This window comes from Nyctibius grandis, chromosome 4 (genome assembly GCF_013368605.1).
Source record: "Nyctibius grandis isolate bNycGra1 chromosome 4, bNycGra1.pri, whole genome shotgun sequence".
Lineage (NCBI taxonomy): Eukaryota > Metazoa > Chordata > Aves > Nyctibiiformes > Nyctibiidae > Nyctibius > Nyctibius grandis.
In genome coordinates, this window is record NC_090661.1 from 13,644,464 (window position 1) to 13,651,251 (window position 6,788).

The 6,788-nt window shown below is 41.8% G+C and overlaps 1 long non-coding RNA gene across 1 annotated transcript; it reads right to left on the reverse strand.

Annotated features, from left to right (window-relative positions):
* Nucleotides 1–257: 257 nt before the first annotated feature.
* On the reverse strand, nucleotides 258–3,528 carry LOC137663127 (uncharacterized). Its single transcript, XR_011048124.1, has 3 exons — nucleotides 3,460–3,528; nucleotides 2,052–2,187; nucleotides 258–388 (listed from the first exon to the last, which is right to left on the reverse strand). It is a non-coding gene; the product is annotated as an uncharacterized lncRNA (long non-coding RNA).
* Nucleotides 3,529–6,788: the final 3,260 nt, after the last annotated feature.

Here is a 6,788-nt window from a genome sequence, read left to right on the forward strand (position 1 = left end):
TTTATGATGTTTCCACAGAGCAATGAGAGAGGATAACAAAAAGACAGTTCTTGTGTAGGAAACACCTGGATATCCAAAACAGCCTCTGAATCTCAAGCTTGGGAACAGACAGATTTTCACATGCCTTTTGGTCATGCATGATCCTGCTGCCCCAAAATGGAAAGAGGCAGTTAGCTTTTACCACCAGCCCCAAGAAACCTCTGCCACTCACCTTGTAAAAAAACCTGAGGGTTTGTGGGCACATCTTAGTTGTCTTCTGTTGCTTTCCTGGAGCTGGTAAGATAGTGAAGCCAAGAGAACTGCGATGTCAAAGCTGCATTTCCACTACTCACACAAAACTCACACACCAGTACTCCTCTTCTAGATCCACCTAATTGTGATAGTTAGGCTTGAATAGAGAAAGAAAGAGTGAGAAATTACTTAGGTAGGTTGGACTAAATCAGCTGAGCCTGACAACATTTGTTGTAAAGTACAGGGTGAGCAGTCTCAGAGGCATTGGTGGTTACCCTCAGTGCTTTATAGAAAACAGGCGAAAAGTCCCAGAGACTGAAGAGGATAAATATGTTAAAAAGGGAGAAAAGGAAGAGTAGAGAATTATAGATCAGTCACCCGAATCTCATTTTCTGGAAAAAAGTATTCAGACAAATAATTAAACTATTTGTAAATACCTGGAAGAAAACAAGGAGGTAACTGACAACCAATATGTTCTTCTCCAAGAACAAATTGTCTCAAATCAAAATATTTTTCTCCTGTGAACCAGTAACATGCATTTGAGTAGGAGGAAGCAGTATGCATTCTGTATCTTGATTTTGGTAAAGCTTCTGATACTGTCTTCCATGATGTGCTTATAAACAGGCTAATTCCCCGTGTTATGTTAAATGGCAGCACTAAAGCAGGAGCAGGGCAGCTGGGAACAGTGGACTCAGTGACTTCCAGTGGTTCGTTGACAAAATTGAGGATAGTACTGCACAACTATCCAGAAGACCTGACCCGATCTAGTATTATTAAATATTTCAGTAATAACCTGAGTGATGAAACAGGAAAGCACGTCCTACATTTTCAGAAGCTGCATGCTAGGGGAGAAAACAAGAATTCCGAATGACCACAAGAATTAAAGAAAAGTTCTAAAAAGAGAGAATGTAATTTATAAACAATACATGCATTGTTGTGTATGTAGACAAGAATTTGTTAGTTATTTGATTGCAGTTAAGTATATTAGAAAAGAATGAAAAAAAAATTACTTTCTCCTTCCCTGGTGCCTTCCCTCGCTTCTTGGTATGGTACAACACCTGAGCTTGAACTCCCTCTTTTTACTTATATACTTTCAGAAATATCCTTTCTTGCATTTTATTTCTCTTGGTAGCTTACACTGTAATTTCCACCATAAATGCTTGTATTATCATTTTAGTATAAGTCCTTAGTATGATGACCTACATTTCATTTTCTGCATGTTTCCTTCTTACGCTGAGATCAAAGGAGAGCTAATGACTGAGGCATTCTGAGCTTACTAAAATTCCTGTCCTCCTTTTGCACTAAGGTGGTGTGTGCTTGTGCTTTGCAGCATTGCTTTCTCAAACTGCCAACTTCACAATTTCCTATAAACTCACTTTATGTAAGGCCACTCACTTGCAGCTTCATTTCTATTCCCTTTTACCCTTCATGATCTATTCCCATGGATTAATTTTCTGATGTGATTTTTCTGGAATTCATTGTCCCAGTATTTCTGTACCTCAGCCGGATGCAAAGAACCGTCTGGTTAATTCTAAGAACTTTAAATCCACACAGGAGCAAAATGCACTAGGAATCATTTACTGAAATTCATGACCTTGAAATAGCATAGTTCCATAGCACAGATGGAGTTTACCAGATGTCTGAGACTATGAAATGATGAGATTTAAAAGATTCAGTACTTCGGAGTGGTTTAAACAACTGAGATTGCAGTATAGGGTAGAGATACTAGAGGTATATTTAAACAAGCACATTTATATACGAATCCATGCTTTTGATGCCCAAACTAGTTTACCCACCCTGCCTCTACAGCATGCACTTACCTGTGCAATGCAGGTACATCCAGAGGACAGTGGAAGTTTGCCATTTGTTTATACTAAACGTGGGGTTCTTCCTTGAACCATCAGAACTGGTCTGGTAGTGATAAACCCCCTGTTGTTGGCTGTCCAAAGTTTGGTTCTGCAAGATCATAGAATCACAGAATACCAGGTTGGAAGGGACCTCAGGGATCATCTGGTCCAACCTTTTTGTCACCTTCTGATCTCTTGGTGGTGACTGAAACAACTGAAAAGCCATATAATGTGGGATCAGCATCTAGACAAAGAGCTGTTCTTCAAAACACTCACATCATCTTTTAAATTTCCAGTACTAAAAATAGGGCAGTAAGGATTCTCCACCTAGGTGGTGTCTTAAAATAGTACTGTTGTTAGCAATGGGGTTTGTACAGCAAGGTCCTGTCTGTACAGAGTTTCACAGATACATAAAGATTATTCTTTCTCTGGCTAAAAGCTTCTTGGGGACATGAATTTCTTTCAAGGAGACATTTTTCCTGTCCCCACTCTCCTTTTCATGCTTCCTATCACCAAAATGCCACGTTTCTTCATAATTCCAAGATGCCTAAACAGTTGAAGCTTCCCTTACTATTTTGGTCAACTCTTAGCTACTGACCATGGTTCCCTATTAAACATAACAGGGCATCTCTACTGCTAGTAAATAAGGGACAGGCTAGTCTGTGTTTCCAAATGTCACAGCTTGCTGAAATCACTGCTATTGTTTAGTGAAACTCTGTTTTCTCAGTTTACAGCAATTTGCCTCAGTACTGTCATTTCGTCATGTAAGGGTTAGTTGCAGGTGAACGGGAGAGGGTTCAGCAGTTCATTTTCTTTGGACATGAGAATCAAGATGCCAATGTAAAAATCCTGTAAAATGTGTCTTTTTCTCCTGTCAACCATTCTTCCGATTTTTTCTTCCCATTCTGCAGGGAAATCCTTGTTGGTAAATTCCGTCTCTACTGATTTCCTGTGCTGGTCTTGTCCTCAGATTCCTCCACCAAGTCCTGCAGCTTAGCAGTCTCATCACACCCCCTATACATCTCAACACACGATGAACAATGAAATCACGTCCCTTTCCACCCTCTTCTCATCATCGACAGGCAAAGGAGCGCCTTCTCAGGATACAGGGTATTCTGAGGTACTGCTGAACACCAGCTTACACCAGGAAGGATGTTTTTCCAAAATTCAACAGACAGACACTACCCAAGTGAAATTGTTGGCTTCTGGCTTGCCTCAATTTAGGTATGTGGAAATAGGAGTGGAAGAAGAATTGCTGGAGGTGAGAAAATAGGCTGTTTCAGAATTTCAGCAATTCCTCTTTCTCTCCTTTTCTTCCTGCCCCAATCTACGTACCTCAAGGAAACTGTATGCGTAGCAGAATACCCTATATTCAGAATACCTTCTGTTTGGCTCCAGAGCTCTTGAGCTTTTGGTTCTAAGGTGATGTTAGCAGACTGCCAAATCTGTCGTGTTTTGACCAGTGAGGCCTGCTGCCAAGAAGAAGAAAAGCACTCGTTCAAATATGTGAAATTAGTTTGTACTGAGATTTCAGCTGAGGACTTAACGTTTAATTTTTCATATTTGTACAAGTTGGTTTTTACCACCAATTTACAGAACCAGTATTAGTGGATCACACTGGTGGATTCTGTACCAACATGTCAGAAGACCCAGTTTCTGTCACAAGGAAATTACTGTCTAAATAGACAGAAGAAATATTATTATCCCGTTCGCAGACAGGTCATTCAAGCACAAACACGCTAAGGTATATGCCTGAGGATATGCAGAAAGCCTACATCAGTCAAGTGAGCCATTCTGGGGAATAAACAACACAAGCCCTTTACTTACTTCTTCTCCAGACACTGTGTATCTTCATTTAAATCAGCCTATTAATTCACCACCAGCGGCACCGCAGGTGAAGAAGCTGTTGAAATAGATTTTCCTCTGGTTGTCATTTTTCTTTGTGCGTGAGAACAAGGGACTGAAGTCAATATGAATCAATGAGATCAATATATCTGCTATAGGAATTCATTAATTTATTTTTTTTTTTTAAATTATATTATGCTTGTTTATGCTCTTAAATCACTGAAAATCAGAATCTATCTGAAAAGCAAAATGTATCTACCAATTGAAGAATGGGGAAATTAAGGTAAAAACAAACAGGCCAGCTTGATAACAAGTGCATGATAAACAGATATTTTACTGAAAAGGAGGCTTTTCAGATATTTCCATGACATGTTGTTGCCACTTGAAATGGGGTACCTTCTGGTGTTGTCTCAGAATATCTGGCAGAACATGTTGTATGTAATCAGATGCTATTTTTTCAACATATAATTTTTTAAAATTCTGTCTTCTCTGATAAGCATCGTGCAAGACAAATGTTCTACTTGCTAAGTAATTTCCTTCAGAAAAATCAAACAAACACATCTCTAGGGTCTTCTGTTATTAGCAACTCCAGCTCTCATTTTTAAAGTCCATAACACAATAAAGCAAAATTTTTAAGATGTTTGGGCTCACTATCAAATCTTCTATTAAGGGAAAAGATATATATAAAGAAAAAAAGTAGTAATTACACAAAATAATAATGGAACAAATTATAATAATAATTAAACCTACCATTAAATCTAGATGTATCTTTCTCTTAGTTACATAGAATGAACAGTCAACATTGAGGAGCTTACACTGTGAGCCCGCTGAAATGTGGGCATTCACCACCCACCGAATTCATTCCTGTTCTTAAAATGGCGCTTTCTTTTACTACCTTGTAGTAAATGGATGCTAATCTGTAATATTCCAGCAAACTCTTACCCAACTAAATCATTTCTTGGTTCCCCAGGTAGAACTTGCGTGTGGATGTTTTCCAAAAGCATTGGCAAGGCTAGGGCCTGACTTCAACCAGCAATGTTTTAAAAAGCAAAGGACAAAAAGGAAAGTGGTGAAAACGAAAATCAGCAGAGACACTGCTAAATAACACATTCAGTGGTGATGAGAGCGTTGCAAGATATGTTACCCCGAGGTCAGCACATCTTCCCTGGCCATGGCAGAGCTCGCACAGGGAACCAGCAACTTTTTCTCACATTATCGTGTCGGCGGGGAGCCGTGTGGGGAAGCGCAATAGGTGACCTGCAGTTTTGCTGGGTTCTGGCATCAAGTCTAGTGCATTAGATTTGCACTTCTACGAAACAGCTTATATGAAACAAGCAAATATTTGTGCACTTGGCTCCCCAGAAATGAAAACATTCGAGTTCTCGCTTAAGCACTGCCGGCTAACAAGGAACGCAGTGAAATAGGAGTGGGTCGGGAAATTAAATTCAACCATGCCGAGGTCCCTACAACTGCGGTATGCACTGCTGTACCGTTTTGGACAAGATGTGATCTGGTTCCCTGGACCGAAAATCTGTGCATAAGATTTGAAGCTCTACCTTCCTGCAAGTTGTGTTTCCACCTGCCACAGCTCACTCCAGCCATCCTCTCTGGCACAAGGCCTCCCATGCACAAGCTTTTTGCTTCTGATCATATTCCTGCCTCACTCGTTCCTTGTCCTGTTACAGGTGACACCGCAGGCTTGCTCTCCAGACCTCCTCATAGGGCTGAGTTTGGTCACAGATGGAGGCAGAATGAGAGGCTTCATACTGCAGTCATGGCCGCTCCTCTAGGAAGACACCCAGAATGAACTGGCTCTTCCTGGATAACCCTTTGCCTGAGGAAGAAGGTAAAGGCATTGAGTTTCTGAAAGTCTTTATCTCTATAATTGCTTTGTCCCTCGTCAGCTGAAGACTCTGAGCCAGGGAGATGAGCTTGGACCAGTGGGTCAACCAGCAGCAAGGTGCAAAACTTCAAAATGAACCCTGCTGGTACCACCATCTCACCACCACTGCACCGCGCAGTGATTGCCCCTCACAGTGACCTCTGAGTCCCACTAGCCAGTGGCCAAGCAGTCTGTGGTGGACAAACTCAACACGGGCAAAGTCGTGATTAAAGATCCTGAGGCCATCCTCCAGACCTTCTTAGTTTAGACTGCACAAGTCAGTCACTGAACCCATCCAGGCCACTGGTCACCCCAGGTTCCCTATCTGACAAGGCCCACTCTCCTATCCAGTGCCTGTCCCAGAGCAGGTACAACTACTCAACCTGCAAGGGCTACCACTCAATTGTCAGTAGGGCTCGGTGGACCCACCAACACAGATTTACAAATGTCCTGGCAGGCTCTACTAGAAGGCCTTATGGTATCTGTGTTTTCCCTGCCTCCAGCATCAGGTTCAAAGGGGATGCTGAAACCTTCTTTCCAAGTAGGATCATTCACAGCATAAAGTGGAAGAGGCTGAAATCTCTCTGTGCTGTTGGGTGATGAAGCCATACCCACAGAGCAGTGGAGGACAGGGCTAGTTTAGCCACATGCTATGAAATGCTATGAATAAGTGGAACGTGCTTTTTCCTTTGCAACATGGCAGGTCCCGATTGACAGACTAGACATAAATGAGCAAACCGCACAAGCTGCACAAATCAGTGCCGCTCTGATGACTGCTGTATCATACACAGCTTCTGTAAGGAATTGGCTGAGCTCTTCCATCTGGACCAGGTTCTCCAGTTTCTTCAGCAGCTTTATGCCCATCTTCTGCAGTCTGTGAGTAGCTGGAGAAGCCAGATGACCCCCTACCTCTGACTGTGCCTTCATTAATGGGGTGAACTGAGCAGGTCAGGGTGGAGTCCAATTAACTATACGTGACTTTT